The 20,797-nt window shown below is 53.7% G+C and overlaps 1 protein-coding gene across 3 annotated transcripts in view; it reads right to left on the bottom strand.

Annotated features, from left to right (window-relative positions):
* TSPAN9 (tetraspanin 9) overlaps positions 1–20,797 on the bottom strand; it is a 188,643-nt gene that overhangs the window by 86,447 nt on the left and 81,399 nt on the right. The gene's annotated exons all lie outside the window — the stretch shown is intronic.

Here is a 20,797-nt window from a genome sequence, read left to right as displayed (position 1 = left end):
CCACGTGCCCTGGACCAACTGAACTTGCCCTAGCCCTGCTCCCCTGGCCATAGCCTCCCCTTCTAGATCAACAGCCAAACACTCACCCTGCTGTTTATGCCCAAAACCCAAGATTCATGCGTGATTCCCCAGTGCCACTTGTTCCCCTTCTGATCAAACACAAGTCCTTTCCAATGAGCCACCTTCTACTTCTGTCTCCACGGGCACTGCCCTGACCCCATCCTAACCCGTGTCTCACCTGGGCTCTTGCTGCAGCCTGGGACAGAGCCCCCGGCCCCACCCTGGCCCCAGGGTCCTCTTCACAGGGCAGCTGACACTGTCTTCTCCCTCACCGTGCTCCCTTGTTTTCCTGAGATTAGGGGTGTGTGTGTGTGTGTGTGTGTGTGTGTGTGTATTAGTCTACTTTACTACTGCAGTCCAAATTCCTGAACCAGCCTAAAGGTCTGGCACCCCCTGCCCCAGCCTACCTGTCTAGCTCTGCTGGCAAAGATTCTCCTCGTGCTCATTATGCCCCTGCCAGAGAACCCTCTGAACTTACCTCTCCTTGAGTCTTTGCCCATGCTCATCCCTCTGCCTGGAACACTCTTTCTCAACTCACTGTCCAACCTACTGCTACTCATCCCTGAGCTCTTGCAAAGATTTTCAAAGAAGTTTCTTCCAGTTTGCTGGCTGCCCCTGCAGGCTACACTGCAGCTCCCCTGCCCATCAATAGTACAGTCTCAGCATCACTGGCCTCTTCCTGCCTAGCCCTCGTCCCAGTTTGGAAGCCTGTTTCCTTGAGTGACAGTTTGCGACCTGATTCTCCTACTTGACCACAAACTGAGGACGGCAGGGACTGGGTCTGTTCTTCTCACTACTGCGTACCCAGTACAATGCCTGACCAGCAGCGGGACTCAATTAACACTTGATAACAAATGAATGGGAGCTCATCGCAGGGTGTGCACACGGCAAGCCGGATCACAAAGAAGGGCCTTCCAGTTGTATGGTCACCTCAGGCCATCTAAGCAACAATACCTCAGGATACTAGCTACCTATGTGATCTCTAGCTCAACTACAAAACAAGGAGCTTGGACTAGTTGGTTCTTCAAGGCTTTTTCCAACTTCTAGCCCTGCTATTCCCACCTGTGAAATGGGAAGATGGGCAGGACCAGTCAGGCAGAGGTAAAAGGAAGAGTTTGCTGGAAGGGGAAACGGCTAGAGAAAGCAGAGAGAGAGAGTGCCCCAGACATCCAGGAAGGGCATGTCCACATATCCAGCAAAAACAAAGCTTCACAGGAAGTCCACGTGGGAGGGAGCAGAGATGACCCTGGATGCTTAGGGGCTTCCCCACCCCCCCTCTTGTCACCTCCAACCCCTGCACCCTCCTCCCCCTACATGCCCACCAAGATGAACACACATCAAAGTCACTGTGTCCTCTATCTAGAACCCCCTTTCCCCACATGCTCTGAGTGGCTAACTTTCACCACCCAGGTGGCATCCATGTGGCCTCCTCCTGAAGTCTGGGGCCCGTCCTTGGAGCTCCAGAGTCCATCAGAGCATGGCACTGCCTGTTCACTGACCTCCTCGAGCCCAAGTCTATGTGCTCCTTGAGAGCACTGGCCGTGCCCATCACCTCTGCGTTCCAGCCCTTGGCACACTGGCTCCCACGCAGGAGCTCTTAAACACCTCCAAGCACGTGAGGGAAGCAGCAAGGGTCTCAGCGGGGCTCTTGAGCAAGGGAGAGCCACACTGTAGAAAAATGCACCCTGGCTTAGAGCAGAGAAGTCTTTATGCAAAGAGCAAGAGTGGCCTGTCCCAAAGGACAACAGTCTTTTCTTTGAGCAGGTGTACAGAGTAGGAAGGAACAGCAGAGACCGAGCCCTGAAAGAGCAGGCTGGTGGCCCACTGGGGTACTGCCCACCCTAGGTTCTCAGGCCCTTTTTCCCAACAAAGTCCCCAACCAGCACCATCTTTATTTTAAGCCCCATCAGCATCCCTGTGAGATTCCCTAAAAGGACCTGGTGTGCAAGGCATTGTGCTGGACAGATGTACCGGGACCCGCACACAAGCACACACTGAGCCATTCACTCCAGGGAGACCGAGAGAAAGAAAGGATTTGTTATAAGGACTTATCAAAGAGGGCAGGTGGCTTCCGGGAGGATGAGATAAGGCCAGACTGCCAGGCACAGGGAAGTGTGAGGAAGCCCGAGGTTTATTGCCATGCACCAGTGGAAATTCACTGACCCAGCAAATCCAATATTCCTGAACCACCCCATGGAGGGCACTGACTTGCCGGCCAGGCCAGCTCTCTCTGACCTAGCGTCCCGCCTGCCTGCGAAGCCGGCCCTGCAGCTGGGACCCATCCACCGATTGAGGAACTGCCACCTGCTGTCTCCCCTCTTCCCTCCATCCCTCTGCCCCTCCGCCCCTCCGCTGGGCCTAGGACCATTGTCGGGAAGAGCAGCGTGTGCGGAGCACTTGGGATGCTCTAAAGAAGATGGGGGAAACACGCCCCGATTCAGCCGGCTCTGACCCCTCACAGGAAGGGAGCTTGCACGAGTTCCACCTGAGCTGAGGAGGGAGCGTTGTGTGCTGAATGGGTGAGGGAAGGCATATTTGGGCAACCCTACTGGGCAGAAGCTGGCTGTCGAAGGACTCACGAATCTCATAGTGCATGAAGCTGCTGGTGGTCCCCAAACTGCCACCAGCCACTTCGGTAAAGTGAGGCAGCAGCGCTGGCCAAAACCCCAGGGCATCTCTGTTGCCTCTGCCCATGACCCCACATCTATGCAGCTGAGTCCATCAGGGTACCTCCAGCTGAGGGCCCTCAGAGAAGCAGCCACCCCAGCCCTCTCTTGTCTCCCAAGTAGCAGAGACGAGAATGGTCATGAATCAGACCCTTTGCAGTCCTGCATGTTCTTCCAAAGCCTGCCAGGTTGTCCCAGCGGAGTTGCTGTAACCCAATCTTCCATGACACGTACCCAGCCATGGCCCCTGACCCAGACTTGCCCAACACATGCCCAGCATGCAGTGGGCACACACGCACGTTCCCCGTCACGGCCTTCCCTCCTGGAGACTGCCAGCCCCGCTCCACCTCCCCCTGCCACAGTGCCCTTACTGCCTCCCATCCTCCTCCTAATGGCCCCTGCCCCAGGCTGCCACCATCGCGGACCAGAGACAGGGCTCTGGGCTGCCATACTGCCCCCTCACACCAGCTCCAAATCTGCTGCCTGCTCCCTGGGCTTTAACACACACACTCAAGCTTGGCATTCAAGACCTTCTACACTGTACTTTGCGGGCCTTTTTTCCCATGAGTTCTGACCTGTGCCCTATTCCCCCAGCAGTAGGAGCTCCTCACAGTTCTCTGGACATGTCTCCACTTTCCTGTCTCCACACTCTGGTGTATGGCCTGCCCTCCACCCAGGATGGCTCCCCCACCCATCTCTGTCTGTTGTAGGCAGGTCAGGACTCATCTCAAATGTCACGTCCTCCATGAATGAAACTCTGATCCTACAGATCCCCCAAACTAAGAGGCCCTCTTCCTGTTCTTAACCTCTCTTTGGGGCACTAATCTCACTCTGCCTTGTACCATGGCTGTTTGCATGGAAGTCTTCCAACAAGACAACAGGAAGACCTGAGGTGATGAACACTCCTGTGATCCTCTTGCAGAACTAGCCTGATATGTGGAGAACACTCCAGAAATGTGAAGACAAATTAACCGAATCCCTCAACACCATCCACATGGCCCCCAAACCTCACCCCCGCCTCTGCCATACATACTCACCTCAACCCATGCATTGGACATGCCTGACACTGCCCTCAGCCTTTTTGGTGGGGACTCACCTTGCTAAATCACTAGCATCTGTCCTCCCTCCTGGAGGCCCTTTATGGTGTCACCCACCAGATTGGGCCACCTCCTGAAGCAGCGGAGGGCTCGGATGTCCAGCCTGGAGCTCAGAGAATGCGGCTGTGCTCCACGAGGCCCAGTGTGTCTGGGTGGCTGCGTGTCACTCATCCCCCAAGCTCTGGCCCCAAGGGGTGCTTTCATATCCCAGTCGGGCCAGATGCCAGGGCACACCTGCTCTTCCCCTCCCCCACACCGCTGCCAGAGGAAATACCAGCCTGCAGCCTCGGCTGGTCGGCCGGACACAGCAGGGACAGGCACTGAGCACTGGCACGGCCCCTCTCTCCCTCCACCCCCGAAGCCTGGGCCTGACCAGCATCCAACCTGGCTTATCCCCGATCCTTCCATGAATGCACGCTCCACTCGACTCTACAGCCTTCTCTGTCTCCCAAAGGGAGAGCCCAGGACAAACCCTCGTGCTGTAGGGAGCCAGGCAGGATGAAGGGCTGGGGCCCAGGGCCTCACTCTGGCACTGACTACTGCTGTGACCTTGGTGAGAGGCTTATAGCTCTCTGAGCACAGTACAGATTGTCTAAATGAGTGAATAAGCACATTTCCCTTTCCTCGTCTGAGAACAGGGGGCTGGATACGATTGTGAGGACCAGATGAGGCATTGCCTGGGAAACTGCTTTATCCAATGGATGGAACCTGCCATCCACACACACATACACTGGAACCATCCCGGCTTCATAGGAACTCCACAAAGAACGCTATACTGGTTACTAATCACTGATGACTGCCTGAGCTCCCCTGACAGGACCATACTGGGCCCACCATGGTGGGTGTTACTGAGAAGCATTAACCCTTAGTACCTAATGGTCCATATGGGGAAAGAGCAACAAAATGAAAGGGCAGCCGACCACAGAAGCACACACACACACATGCCAGAGCGGGAATTACAGACCGAGTGCTCAGAGGACTTGCCCAGGGAGGCCTGGCTTATGTGGGAAGGCTTCCTAGAAAAGATGGGATGCATGCTGAGCCCCCATCCTCACTGAAGGAGGGCAGAGGAGAGGGGTCCCAGATGCCCGAACACAGTGAGCAGAGACCTGTGACCCAGCTAGTTCAAGGGGCTTTCATGTTTAAGAGCGCACGTGAGAGGTACAGGAGTTAGTGGCAGACTTGGGACTGAACCCATGTCTCCTGACTGCTGACCCACTGATCTTCCCTTACAGCGAGCGGACCTACTTTGCCGCACAAAGCTGACCCCTACGGAGGCCTGCATATGGTGTGCTCTGTACACAGAAGGAGGTTGAGGGAAGGGACAGAATGAGATGAGAGAGCACTCATGCATCGGGATGGTCCAGCCAGGAGTGACGGAGAAGCCCCACAGCGTGGCACCAGGGGACAAGCCCCATCAACCCTGGGTAACACACCAATACCTGCTCACATCACACCCTCAGCCGGCATGGCCCTCGTGCTTTCTGACTTCACACGGCAGGAACACGTGTATGTGCTTTACCCAATGAGAGCAAACAGAGGCCCGTCCTCCAAAGCCACAGTCCTGGTAGAGGGGAGATGACAAGCCGGGGGTGGGCTGAGAAATGTGTAACAACCAGCTCTCCTGGCAAGGACCACAGATGGTGGGAAAAGCCATGATCTGTAGTCCTTGCGAATTTCCACGGTGTCAATCCTCCTTTCATGGCCAGTTTCAGGCTACCCATGGCTTAACAGCTGGCAAATTTTCCTATCATTTACTAATAGGCTCTTGAGAGCCAGTGCCCATGGGCTCCAGCAAACCACAGCGCAGCTCCCTTCCCTCCAGAAAAAACTCCACGGCCAGGAGAAGAAACCCAGCCCTGTCCCATCCTCCCCCTTGGTAGGAAAAGTCCCACGGTTATGGTATGGGAGTTGGAACGCTGGCCAGACACGTCACAGGGAAGGGGTGGAGCACTCCTCTTGTCTGGTCTTTTGGGGTGCCCCACAGGTGGCCTAATCACCAGAGAAAGACAACTGAAATTAGCTCCTGTACTACCGTGACCTTCAATTTGTGAGAAATGCAGGATCTGCAAAGTGCACCAGAGCACAACACAACTGAACAGGGTATGCCTCTACTTTTCGGTTAACTGATTGCTTACGATCTCTCTCCCTGTGAAGCTCCGTGAGGGCGGGGATTGGGTCTGCTTCATTCCTCGCTATTTTCCCCTGGGGCAAGTACTCAGTAAGCACTTGCTGGACCAAGGAATGCCTGGAGGATGCCCCTGCCTGATCCTCTGGGTGCCATCTTGGTTTCCCAAGAGGAGGCAGCCAGGGAGTGAGGGAGCCCAGTGGTCAGCGCCTGCCCGACTGGGCTCGGGATGCCTGCATTCTTGTGCTGATCCTGCCACCATGACCAGGCACAGCAGCACCCTCAACCCCACCTCTGAGCACATTTTCTCCCCTCAGTTAGGCCAGAATGGGGCCCTACATGGCTAACCCTGAGCAGTACAAAGGGCCAGGGCGAAGGCCAGACAGGACACCAAGCCAAAGGCCTCTGAGCTCCGTGGTAGGAGGCTCTGTGGTCAGGTTCGAGTCATTCCTTTAAAAGATCTTAGGAAAGACTAGCTCCCTGCGTCCCCTCTGCACCACCCACACCTGAGCCCCCAACTCACCACCCCCTGTTCCCCCAGCCCTGAGCCTAGAAGAAACTCCCCAAAAGTGCTCCCCACCCCAGTGGCTGGAGCCAGTGGAGCCCCAACTCCAAGCAGCTGCCCCATCACGCCTCAGGCGGGCTCCCCACATGCAAAGCAGCCAGCTCATACTGCTATTTTAAGCTCTGCGGGCCCAGCTGTAGCACGTAGCCACAGCGGGCCGGAGGCCCAGGCTGAAGGTAGAAGCAACTAACTCACTAAGAGTGCTGACCTGGGGAGCTCGGAAAGGGAGTGTCGGCCACCCTACATACCACCAGACCTTCCGTGGAGGGACGGGAAACTCCCGGTCCACACCCTCAAACCCACCAGCAATGGGGCAAGTGAGTCAAGAGCTGCGTTAGGCACACCCAGATTCCATTTCTGAATGTGACCCCCTGTGTTTCCACATTGAAACAACTCCTTGCCCCATCCGGACAACCTCGAAATTCCAACAGAGCTGGAGTTAACACGGTACCCAGGACTGGACATTGCAAGGAAACACCAAAAATGCAGACCAAATGAAGGGAGCTGGCATCCTGTTATCTGAGAATGGCCTATTCACTGGGTCCCTCTCTCCACCCCTCTCCCCGACTCCAGTCCCCCTCAGTGACTCTACACACTGCAGGACACACAGCCACCCTCGACAAACACTTGTTTACTGAACGACTGCTTCCACATGTATTCCTAAACCAAGTGTGGTCACAGGACAAACTTGTCGTGATCACTGTTATCATTAGCATTCTTCACAAAAACATACACATTTCGAGTGACCTCATCAGGCACCCAAACTGGTAATAAAGACCACAGGAGCAAGGAAGCAGAAGAGTTTAGCAACAAAACAGGGATGCTCCAGGCTGCGACCCTTCCTGAGAGGGCTGCCACTACCCACCTCCAAGGGAAGAGTGACACTGTGTTCTCTGGGCAGCATGTCTCCTGATGTTGTGCAACATGGAGGCCCTGCTCTAAGCCACCCCCTTCCATGGGACAGCCAGCAGCAGGGAGCTGGCTTAAGAAGTGATGCACAGAACAGAAGCTCTGAGTGCAGGCTAACCCCATCCCAGCCTCATGCCGCAGGACATTAGCAAAACCACCCGGGGCAGGCTGGGTCACTTGTACCAGGAGCTTGCCACACAGCTCTAATTGCTCAGTTTAAGCAACATCAGCACCAGGGAAAAGGGGAAGGGGATCCAGAAGCTGCTGTAATTAGGGAGCTCGGGGATCTCTCTTCTTGCTACCCATCTATCTCAAGACTGAAGTAGCCACCCACATGGTAAAGAAATAGATTCGCCACCTGGATTAGGGGGAGAGAGAGGGCAATTCCTTGAATTTTCTGGCTGGAAAAAGATCCCAGAAGCTATGGGTCTTCGGAGATCATCCAATTCACTTCTCTCCTCTCCTCCCCTGCTTCCCTGGCTTCAGTCAACCCAGGCGGACTCCTCGTAACATTTTTATTGTAATTGTAAAAGCGATGACAGCAACTTGCATCTACAGAAGTGTATACTGTACAAAGGGATTTCACCTAAGCCAGGATTTCACCCTCATTGAAGTCCTGGGAGGCAGAAGGGCCACACACATCACCATATCCAAGGGGACGAGACCTGCACTGAGCCCGTCACTGAGGGGCCACACCGGGCTCCACAGCCCTGGTCCTGTGCCCTATCCAAGTGCCGAGTTCCCTTCCAAACACATTTCTCTCAGTGAGGTTCCCAGGCCACCTACTTCCAAATCCCTGGGCGTTCTGAGACCAAAGGCAAATTCCTGAGCCCACTCTGGCCTCATGGAGTCAGAATTCCTGGAAGCAGGACCATGATAACCTCCTCTGGTAATAAAACGTTCAAGGAATTCTTAGAGCGTGCTGAACTCGGAGGACCCCTGGCAGCCCTTCCTTTCCCAACTCAAGCAGCATCACAAGTCCGACTGCCTCCAGCAAAACCCTCCAGGCCTGGACACTGTTTGGGCGCGAGACCCCCACTGTTCCCTTTGGTTCATCTCCTGAAGACACATGTGCACGTAATCACCAAAGTCACCCTGAGACATTTCTGTCAGGAATCTGAAGTCACACCAGCTGGGAAGACAGCCCTGGCCAAAAGCTCCCCTCTCTAGCAGGGACCTATCTGCCAAAACCACTCTGTCAGCCCCAGCCCATATTCACAGATGTGAGCAGGGAGGGGGCGCGGGGAGGCAGAACAGAATGTAGGATTAGGTCACTCTGGGGAAGCTTCTCTTTCCCTCCCACATGTGTCATCAAAGATACAGCCTTGGACTGTTCACTTTCAGATATGCCCGCTCCCCGGCCGAGCTGACAAAGTGGATACCCAGCATTCCCACCATCAGCCCTTGAGACGGCTCCAGACGGCACACCATCATCTGCTCTGACCCTGTGTGCCCCGTTCTGTCATGGACCCGGCCCCCAAGTGGCTGTCCCAGCCTCAGGGAGGGCTCCGTGGCCCCGTTCAGCTCTCCATCAGCCTGCCCTGATTACTAGGCTTCAGTCAGCATCCCCTCCCATGGCAGGGAGGCTCCTCAGGTTGATGGCCCAGTTACAGGTCTCCCTCTCCTTGTGACCCTGACACACACCTGCCCTCTCCCGCTCCCCATCCCCGGCCACGTGGTCTCCTTGACTCAGTCTGGGCAGCCCGAATGGGCTGGGCTCATCTTTGCAAATGGACCGTCAGCTGCAAGAGAGCTGAGCGCGAGTCAGTTCCTGCTGTGTCCCCTTAGCATCCAGTCACGTGCCAGTGACTCAGGAAGCACTTGTTGAGTGAATGAGCCAAGTCTGACCATCTAGCCCCAGCCGACTCCAGTGCTTCCAGAAAAAGGCAGGGGGCTGGGAGCGAACGGGGTTGTGGAGAGTGAACCACAGGGTGAGAGAGAGGGAGAGAGAGCGCGAAGAGCTCACTCACATAAGGCCAAGAACAAGGCACCAGCTCCCCAGGGAGCCTGGTAGGGTGTACCGATAGCTTCCCTAACTCCAATACCCTCCGTCAGTAACCAGAACTGGCAAATACAGCCATTTCCTCATTCCATCAGCAGAGCATCTCCTAGGCAGAAAGCCTGTCTGATCTGGGTGAATTATGTGAGTAATTAACTTCCCTAATCTGCTCCCTCCCTGCCTGCCTTCCAGAAAGGGATAGCAGAACCCCAGGGGAAGGCTGATAAGGGGCAGGAAGAGAGACCATTATTCCCTCGGGATCTGTCAGCCTTCTCCACCAGCCCCAACTTGCCAGGACTCCTAGCCTACCCCACATCATGCACAGCACCCCCCCCACACGGTTTCAAACCCCCCTCACGGCCCTTCCAGGACACACGCATACACATGTGTGTGCACACCTACAGTGTTACCACCGCTCCATCGGCTTGGATATTGGCTGCCTTTGAGCTCAGTTTTGAGGCCTCAGTTTGAGGCCAGTCTTGAGCTCTGGCACCCAAGGGACATCCCAGGCAACCTGTCAGATACAGCAAAGGAGCAGGGAGAAGCAGGCAGCATGAATCCAGGCAAAAGACTAATATAAACCACAGAAGGTCTCACTGCTGTAAAGCGCTGGAGGGCAGAGTGGGGCAGTGGGAAGGGTACATGAGATGGGGTCACAAGACCCAGGTCTGAGTCCCAGGTCTATCTTTTAGGGACCATGTGACTTTGGGCAAGCCGCTCAGCCCCTGTGAGCGCAGCTTTCCCACCTGCAAAATGGGCATGCTGCCTCCCTCCCTCCAGGGCTGTCCTAGGAGCCAGGGAGCCCAAGAAGAGCAAGCCAGTCTCTGTCCCTCGGTAGAAGCCCCCTGGGGAAGACCCTGCAAGGCAGCCAACTAGCTCTGCTTGGACACTACCCAGGCATCAACTCGCAGTTCTAACTCCCATAAACCTGTGCCTTAAAAGCCCCACCCTCCCGCCTCTGCTCCTCGCCTTTGAAACGTGGATGGGGTATGGGGCAGACCAGGGCTATGAACTCAGTCCCATCGGTATCAAAGCCCAGCTCTGCCCCTTGACAAGTGACTTAAATGCCCTGCGCCTCAGTTTCCTGATCTGAGTCATGAGTACAATAAATGCCCAACAGTGTGCATAGTCGGTGATCTGTGCACAGGGTCTGATTCAGTGCCTGGCACTTAATAAATAGTAGATAATATTTCTTTTAATTATCATCATCATCATTATTCTGGCTCATAGAATTAGTTCTTCCCTCTGGAGCAGTAAATCAGAGGACTAATTCCTCAGCCAGGTGCCAGCCTTTCCTAAGTAAGGAGGCAGAATGGTGTGCCCCTGAGCCTTCCCTTTCCCAAGCAGAGCATCCCCACTTCTTCCTGCTGACACCCTGGCAGCAAGCTCCAGGTCCTTTGCAGCCCCGCCCACTCTCCTTCTGGCCGGTCCTGGTCTGCCGATGCCCTCCCCAAGACGCAGGGCCCTCAACTACTGCATCTGATCAGTAATACAGCACCCCCAGCACCCACCTTGGCATCCAGCACTTAGCAGGTACAGGTAAACGATTAAAGACAGAACTGTCAATGAATGGGCTGAACACCACGCTCATGGCATCCGAAAATGGCAAGGGCCACAGGCTGTGATGGCTCATGATCTGGACACTCTGTTTCCATCCGTGCAGCCTGGCACTGAACTCCCTTCCCACTGTGCATCAGACCACCGTGAACATAAAGCCCCGAGCAGCCCGAAGCCCTGCCCAGAGGGGTCACATCGAGCACGCTAAGGCAGAGCCCCCCTTCAATATTCCTACAGTTTTATAAATCGAGGTATGGTGTAACTGTAGACGTTTGCCCACTGCCCTTAGTCTCGTTAGCTTCTCACCGTTGTGACCGCACACTGGCGAATTCAAGTCCCCATCTTATTAACCAATGTATCGGTAAATTATTCCCCTCAACATTCAGAAGACCACAGAATTTTCACACTGGGATTGTTGTTAGGGGTCATCAAGCCCCACGCCTGCCACCCCCAAATGAGGAAATCCAGACTGATGATGTAATTTGCCCAAAGACATGTGTCATTCTGTGGCAAACCTGAGATGGGAGCTCTGGATCCTTCCTTTCAGCGCACCCTGATCACTGATAGTAATGGTATGAGGTTCTGAGTACTTACCTTGTGACAAGATTTCAACAGCTCCTTTCCCCAGTCCTCGTAACAACCCAGCAAGTTAAACACTGCTTTCCCCACTTGGCAGAGCTGAGGTGATTCATCCTGGACCACAAGACCAGGCGGATACAGCCAAACTAGGAAAAGAACGTGCCCTCTCTCCAGGAGCCCTGCCCTGGGCCGCTGAGCACTGGAACCTCCACTGGGGTGTCCACTAGGAATGCAAACCAGCAGGCCCAAATCTAAATTCGTTCTCCTCTCTTCTGTCTACCTACCTCTTCTTCCTTTGCTATTTTTTACCCTGTTCATAGTATCACCACCAGTCTAGTCACTTGATCCAGAAACCCAGAGCAATTCCTCAGACTCTGTTATTTTACCTCTTTGCCCTGCAGTTCTGAGCCGTCCCCACACCGCAGAAACCAGGCCCTTTCTTCTCTTCATGCCATTCCCTTGGCCAAGCTCCTCAACTACCTCCTTCTTCTAAAACCAACAAAACACTCTTACCAAACCCTCCCGCCTGGTGGCCCCTTCCCAGCACGTCCATTTCCAGAACGCCTTTTCCATCTGCCCTTACAAACAGCTCTCTAAAATAAATTGAGCTTATGTTGCTCCAGCTTAAAAACCTCGTTGATTCTAGTCCAAATTTCTTTCACCACAACCTAGCAGGCCTGCGACTCGAACTCCCGTGCATCCCGCAAGACCCCACTCAGCCCTCCTCTCTTCCTGGTCTGGTTGCTGCCCCACCCCCCGGCTCCCTGGAGTCTGTCTTTCCGACTGAGCCTTTGCCAGCCCCTCGGCTGGGGTGCTTCTCACAACGTACTTCCTGCACAAGCCTTTCACGCCCTCCAGGGGTGAGTCCTCGAGGGCAGGAAGGTGACACCTCTGAGTCCCCGGCTCCAACTCGTGGATTTGCTCATTCACTCAACCTTGGAAACATGCCACAAAAACTGTTGAGTAAATGAGCAGTTTCATAAATCAGGGCTCTGTTTATACTTTTATTATGAAAAATAACCCATTAAGTAAAAACCTGTGTCGTAACATCAAATTTATTTTAGAAAGATGATGTGAACATACTGACTGACAAGGGTCCTTATTAAGAAACACGTGAAAGCCAAGGCTTCCTGGACAGGTGCCTGCTTTGAAGGCATCAACGACAATAAAAAAAAGAGAAACCCAATCGCAAGAAATAAAGAATCTGAGCCATATTAGATGTGTGACCATGACCCAAATGCATTAACTTGCTAATTGTTTCCATTTGCTTTAATCTATAGTGACTCCCAAGATCAGTGTTTTCCAAATGGTAGGTCATCACTCATTAGAGGGTTATGAAATCAGTTTAGTGTGTCAGGAAGAGTATTTTTAAAAATTAAACAGAAAATATCGGCATGTATCTCACATGGTAATTTCACGAAACGTTTTTCTTTTTTCAGATGTAGCATGTGCACACGGGCATGGACTGGGTCACAGTGTTTGAGAAATGTGGACTTGGATCTTTAGTACTGACATGTCCAGCCCAGGAGGGTCGCAGGACATGAGAACAGAGGCTTCCCAGGCATGACGTTTAGAACTGGCTACTTTCTGCAGGGGCCTCACCTGGTCAGGAAAGTTAACCCCGCTGAGGCAAACACACACGATTTGCCCTCGAGACAGAAATGTGCTCAAATATGCCAAAATGTCACATGTGCCATGAGAAGACACGGCAGGTCTTGGCATTGTAAAATGTGTCCCTGGGTCATCTGGCAGAACTCTGGCTAGAAATGGGGGTCCAGGCTACTTGCCTACCAAACTGGGAGAGTAGTGCCCACTTCTGAGGGACGTGAAATCTCAAATGGACAGCGTAATACGGACTCTTTATTCATGTATTCCTCTCTCGATCACTGAAACAAAGTTGGCTTAAAAAATGCATGAAGTTAGCTCAGCACAGAACTGTACCTTCCTACCCCCATTAAACTAGAGAAAACCAATTCCGAATTGAGCCAATATTTCATCCATTACAAATTCCGTTCAGCTGTCTTGCCTCATGTGTCGAAAGTGGACACCACCTCCCTCCGGTTCTCCAAAACAGAAGGAAAACATCACACTCTCCTGCATTTGAAGACTCTGTGCAAAGGACCATGGGCTCTATCTTGCTTCATTCGGGCAGAATGAGAAGAATGGACTCAAAATGCAAATGGAAGCCCTCCCAAGAGAGCTGTTAAGGACAGGGGCAGGTGACCAAAGCAGGTGCCAGCTACCACCCTGGGCGGGTTGAACCCGGCCCCACCTGGAGTCTGAGCGGCCGAGTGCAGCACGGTCCCTTCCTTCCTAGATGACTTTGAGAGGTGCCTTCCTGTCTGTGGCATCCATGGTTCCAGGATGAGGCGAGATGGTGATGGTGGGGTTGCCACAAACAATCGGCCCGACCCCCGGGGCCCCACAGCCTATTTCCAGCTCCCAATAGTTCCTGTCTAATGCCAGCGTGGACTGAGGAATCTGGGGCATCCTGGGCCCAGCATTGTTCAAATCACACATTCCTTGCCATGAAAAGCTACCGAATAAATCTCATTCCTCCAGCCTCCCAGGAGAAACCACATCAGAGGGCAAGCAACCAGATCCCATGTGTGATGGGAACAAAGGGGGACAGCGGGAGCCGTGCTTGTATCTCTAGCACTGTCCCTCAGACCCTCTGCAGCGGATACAGACTTGTCCAGAAACCTCACCTGCCTGCCCTGCTCTCCAACCTGTGCCCTTGGCCTGGACATGCTGCTTTCCAAGCATCAATGTTTCTACACTAGCCATCTCCCTTTTTGTGAAAACGGCAACTAAACTCTCAGGGAAAGGAAGACAACCGCCTGTGTTTATTGAAGGCCTGAGTTTCAGGCATTGGCGGAGCACTCAGGGTCCGAAACCTCTTGATCCCTATGGGGCAACAGGCACCCTGAAGACAGAAATGCAAACAGGGAAAAACAAGCACAACAAATATTACACTGATGTCATAGGGAGAGGAGAGGAAAAGGAGTGAAAGGTTAAAAAAAAAGAGAGAGGGGGGGGGGGGGGATAAAGGCAGAGAGAAAGAAGTCTGCAGTGGGGTGAGGCTGAAGCAGAGCCCAGACCACAACGCTAAATGGGGGCACCACCTCCCTGCTTCCCACAGCACCTGCCACCCCCGAAAGTCAAGCAAGCTGCAAGACGTACTTTGGGCCCATGTGCAGCTTCCGATCTGCAGGCAAGACCCTTCCCCAGGCAGACCTCAAAGGACTCCCCCAACACTCCCAGGAGGCACCCAGCCCACCCTTGCTGGTCACATCTCCAACCAGGACTGTGGGCACACTGTGAACGACTTCCAGGATGAGGGATTTCACAACTGTGCTTCCAAGATGTAAAAAACACAACAACAACAACTTGGGAATGCTAGAAGTCATGGAAATACAAAATAAAATGGCCAACCTATCATTGTTTACACTATCAGGTTATATATATGTGTAATTAAACAAAGCTACCCAGTGCGGGCAGGAGTATGGCCCATCTCCTTGGGATCTCCCTCTCCCCCTAGTGCCCCGCCCCTCCCTGTGACTGTCTCATTGACGTGGCCCTGGCTCCCCTTCCTCCCCAGGTCTCTCCTCAGAAGACAGCGCCACATCTTCCTAACGCTCAGTCCTGCCCATTTCATTCTGCTGCGGAAACACATCAATGGAGCCAGTTCTCATGGAACATCTGAAGAAAAGCTGTGGTAGGCCATCTGGAGAAGACTGGGCAGAACTCCGTGGGGTCTAAAAGATGCACAATTGTCCGCCAAGTGGCAGTCGGGGGATGGAGCGGCGAGGATGGACTGCTATAGAGAGGGGATACCTGCTGCGAGTTTTCCTGGGATCTTCTCTAACACTGGCCTGATAACTTCCTCCCCGTCACTAGATCCCAGAATGGAGTGCAAGTCACTAAACGAAAAGAAAGGAAGTCTCCGTGGCAGTGAGGTTATGCAACTACTTGGTCTTTTTTTTAAGCTAAGTTTTTCACTGTGATTGGACCCAGAGACAAAGTAGTGTAATCAACCAAAGACATTGTGGGTCCTCTACTAGCATGGGAGGCTCACAGGAGGGAGCAGGAGTATTACACGGACATCGCAACCCACAGGAATACCCAGGACTCAGGTACCAGTGCTGAGATGCCCATTATATGCCGTGCCAGCTGCTTGTGCCTTTGCACATTCTGTTCCCTGCGTGGAGCATACTCCCCTCTCGAAGCCACATTGTTTTCTCTGTGACACTCTTCCCTCCCTTCCCCAGGCAAAACTGGACATGTTCTTCAGTGTTCCCTGAAGCTCCCATATTAAGACTCTTGCCCTGCACACTGCTCTGTGAGTCTCAATGCTGAGAATGTGGAGTGTGGAGACGGGTGGGGGCGGGGGAGACCATGAGGTGCTTCTCGTTTATCTTTGAATCACAGAGCCTACACAGTGCCTGCCTCCTAAGAGGTGAATGTGGACAAATGGGCAATGATCAGATGCATGCCAGGCAGAGAATACCCCTAGAGGTGAAGGGAGACAGATGCCAGGCACATGGCTCTTGGGGCTCTCTGAGGACCAGAGCAGGGAGTGAGTGTTCCGGTGAGGGGAGAGGACCAGGCGCAGGACTGAGCAGAGCCCGGGGAGCCAGCATGGGTCTCTTTAATATTCAGCATGTAGATTCCCAGAAATCAATGCTCATTTTAAAACATGGCTGCAGGGACGCATGGGTGGCTCAGTTGGTTAAAACACGGCTGCCCAGAGCAACCCTCCCTGCTTGCTTCCAGGGTCGGTGTTAAGTATCTTTCTATTTATAAACACATTTGCCTGCAGTGGTACAGTGCTGGTCTCACACCCAGCCTCAGAGCTGGGGCAAAGAAGGACAGAAGGAGAAACTGAGGACTACAATCACCGGAAAAGCCAGAGAGACTCCGCCCGCTACCCAGGGGCCTTCATACTGGAGGGCCCGCTGACCAGCCGAAAGGGGCTGCTCCCCCTCCTGGCTTTCATGAACACAGTCAGACAGGCTGGGCCGCTCCAAGCCAGTCTACAAAGCACTAAGGGAAATTAGCCCAGAGGGACAGGAAGCTCGAGCAGCTTGGCTTTCCAAGACCAGGCCTCTGACCTTCCCAGCATCCACCAGCGCCCTATCTCGTACCTGCTCCAAGGCGGTCACTCTGCAGTTCACGGGGCCACCACTGCCTAGGTGCTGTCCTTCCCGCTCCTGCTCGGGCTCGCTGTCTCCCCACCTCCCTCCAGGAGCCTGGACGTCCCGATACTTTTACCATCAAGGCGCTCAAGGCCCGGGGAGATGGCTTCCCTCACGCCACACTCTTGGGCTCCTCCCAGCCAGTTTGGGTTTCAGTCCTGGGAGACCATCCTGCTGCCCAGTCTCACGCCTCGACCAGATGCTGCCCCAACTCCAGCACATCACACACGACACCCTTCACTGAGTAGGGCTCATGTCTGCAGAACACATGAGAAGTCAGAGGCTCGTCCCAACATATCACATCATGCAGGGTGCCACGCTGGTGGGGAGAGCCTTGTGAGTGCTCCTGGCCGCCTCTTCTGAAAGCAAGGAAGGAAAGATGAGAGGCCAAGAGCCAGGCAGCGCTCTTACACCACCAAATCAGGAGGCTCCTGAGGCCCCGGCCCCATCATTTAACACCACTGCTGAACCACCAGGTGCTGGGCCCGGAACTAGACACCCCAAGGAGGGCCCAGGCATGGCAGGACACACACACTGGTGGAGACAAACACACAGGCCTCTCTCCATCACCTAACGCCCAGAATCAGGGCACGTCAGAACTGGAAGGCGGCCTAGAAGTCATTCAGGTGCAAACACTCAAGAAAAAATGAGCTTGCAGAGGAAAGAATGGACTCAGCTATGGTCATCTAGTGAGGCAGGAACGGAACAGATAGGAGAACCTGCGCTTCTCGACTCTGCGGTCAGTGTCTTTTCCACTATATTCATTCCACAAACACTGACAGAAGGGGTCAGTTTAATACATAGTCAGTCCCTGTTCTCCAGAAGCTTAGATTTTAAGAGGAGACAGAGAGAGAGAGATGGAGGGAAAGATATATGAAACCAACAAAAACCTGAAGATAAAACAAACTCATTAAACAACATAAGAATGTGACAAGTGGTAGAACACCAATGGGGTACAGCCACGGAGGGGACTACTTCCACTGGGGAGTGGGGGCACGAGCTGGGTCCACTGGGTGAGCAGGAGTCTGCCAGATAGAGAGAGGAGGAGGGGGTCCCCATCCCGGGGAGAGCCACTGGTGCAGATGTGCCCCCAAGACTGGGAGCACTCAGCAAATCGAGAAGTGTCAGCCCTGTGGTGCAGGTGTGTGCTGCTCGTGAGGGCTACAGAGGCAGGGCTGAGCCCCTTGCGAAGGCCCTGGAAGGCCACGCAGAGTATGGGCCTTCCCCCCAGACCTGAGGCCACCCGTGAAGCTCATTCACCCAAGACAAGGGAACATCCCACAGCTACCAGGCACAGTCAGCCGGTCCATGGGCATGGCCACTCGGCTATGCAGCAGAAGGTGGCGCCTGGAGGGGTGCTACAGAGCGAGCTATTAGGACATTCAGGGGAAACACTGGGAGCACTGAAACTGGGAAAGTGGGATCCGGAGGCAGAGCAGAAGTGGAGACACACAGAAGTTGGACATGGGGTCCAAGAGCAAAAGCGGAGAATGCCGCCTACCTGTCTGCAAGGGGAGGGCCGGGATGGGTGGTAAGGTCCTTCCCTGAGACCACCCTCTTGATTTAATAGACTCGCCTGCCTCATGCACTTAGTTACTTTGTGTGCCTACGTGCTTTCCACAGCTCTGAATTCCCCGCAGGCTCAATCAATACTTGCAGGTTGACATTGATTACAATGCAAACACGATGCCCAAGCTGAAGAGAGCCTTACCAAGTGGCAGTGCTGACAGCTGGAGTACAGGAGTGGGTTGCTCAGACGAGCCCCTCCCCCACCTAACCTGTCACCCATCTCACCCTCTCCATTTGGACAAACTGGCTTGAAGCCAGTGGCTCCAAGCAGGCATGGGCACCAGGAGCCTCCATCCCCACCACCGCCCAGGGAAGGGGAAGGTTCTATGCACAACACTGAAGAGGAGATTCCCATGGTGCTGATCCTTACCCCACCGTGGGACTCAAGAGAGCTGCTTCTGAATTCCCTGGGTGACTCAGATGCTCACTCCAGATACCAACCAATTACAAAATTCTCTCCTTTTAGAGATAAACAGGTTTGCCAAGCTACACAGCAGTCCAACACCTGAATCAGAGAATGGCCACTGACGGGAGACCTGGCCCAGTCCACACTGACTCCCCTGGGCCACCCTGGCCACAGAGCCGCACCCGCACCCAGGGACCAACCTGCCTCCCTCCCCCCACCGCAGAGTGTACAGCACGGAGAGCAGAGGCCCGGGCTGTGGGCGGGGTTGCTGTGATGGATGTATCCTACTCGGCCAGCTGCTGCCAGAGGGCCAGGGAGGAAGAGGAGAAATGAAAAGCCTGGGAGATACTTTCCCTGTGATTTGTGCCGCTTGAGATGCCCTGTAGCAATATTTATCCTCTGGCTCTGTCCCACTTTCGTTTATTATCCAGCTTAGCCTGAGTTATCATGAGCAGGACGGGACCCATAAACCAGCTACCTGACACCATCGGGACCGTGCAGCGTATTTTAAAATCTCAAGGAGCAACTTCGATCCTCTAGGAAATTTAAAGAAAGAGGTGCACTCCTGATGCCCTGGGGACCATGGCCATTCTCGAAGCAGATGCAAGGAGCACCTATCACCGGCTGCCGCACTCCCAGAGATGTACCCCAGAGACTGCATCACCCACGCCCTTCCACATCCTACCTACGAGTACAAACCATGATTTGGTCACTAACCCCTTGTTCGGGACTATACAACACAAATTCCAGAGGCCTAGATCATTTCTAGGGTGGAATTTTTTTTTAAGATTTTATTTATTTATTTGACAGAGATCACAAGCAGGCAGAGAGGCAGGCAGAGAGAGAGGAGGAAGCAGGCTCCTCACACAGCAGAGAGCCCGACACGGGGCTCGATCCCAGGACCCTGAGATCATGACCTGAGCCAAAGGCAGAGGCTTTAACCCACTGAACCACCCAGGTGCCCTCTTTAATCACTGGCCAATGGTGTTTCATTAAAAAACTTGCCGGTCATGAATAATGAATTTACTGTGCACCTTCTATTACATCTTAAGTCGGTGCTGGGCAAAGGGGGTTAGAAGCATAAAACCAGGCTCTCAGTCTTATCTGCCCGACCTGCTCATAGGATACCCAGGGCTGAATAACTGACAACGCAGATAGGAGTCTGGTGGGGAAGGGAGGAATGGGAGGGGCCATGGGGTGGTCCAGGGCTGAGGGAGCCACAGGGTTGGGCTGGCATCAAGAAAAACTTGACAAGAGCATAGCTAGCACTTCCCAGACTGATAACAAACCATTTCTAAGGATCACAGATTAGCTAGCTGTGTGATCTAGTTACTGGCTTTATGGCAGTATATAAAACCAGAAGAAAAAAAATAAGTCTCTTCTTATGGCTCACATTCTGATTTGAGGACAAGGGGGTGACAATAAAGAAAGAAAATTAAGAAAGAAGTAATACATGTCTGATGTGCTATGTAGAAAATAAAGATGGATGGGGAGACCAGGAATACGGGGCATGGGGGAAGGGCGTATATTTTAAGCAGGGTGGCCAAGGAAGGTCTCAGCGGTACACCAGAGGAGACGAGGGGGAAGCTATTAGAATAATCCAAGCAAGAGAGGACGGGCCATGGCTTGGACCAAGGCTGTGGCCGTGGAAGTAGGAGAAACAGATCCTGCTTATTCTATAAAGGACACAGGGCTGGGGGTGGGGTGGGGAAGCAGGGAGTGAAAGCGTACTTTTAGATACATTAAGATGTCTGTTAGACATCCAAGTGGAGATGCAATCCCATGATTTGATGACTCAAAGAACTTTAGAAACAGAACAGACTCGAGAGAGTCTGACTCGGCGTCCTTGCCCAACAGGTGATGATGGGAGGGTGACCAGGAAGCCTCACTTGCAAGCTCTCCCAGTAGGTGCCACTACCAGGCGGTCCTTTCTCCTCTACTCTGGGGTCCATGTCATCACCCCCAACACTCCTACTTGGCCTGGCCAGTGGGTCTGCCTCATTCGGCAGGTGATGCGCGCTGAGGCTGGGAGGAGCCAGACGGCCTACCCAGGACCTCTCCCCC

This window comes from Mustela lutreola, chromosome 8, assembly GCF_030435805.1.
Source record: "Mustela lutreola isolate mMusLut2 chromosome 8, mMusLut2.pri, whole genome shotgun sequence".
In the NCBI taxonomy this organism is placed as follows: domain Eukaryota; kingdom Metazoa; phylum Chordata; class Mammalia; order Carnivora; family Mustelidae; genus Mustela; species Mustela lutreola.
Note: the sequence above shows the minus strand (reverse complement) of the source record. Positions and strands in the feature narration are given on the sequence as shown.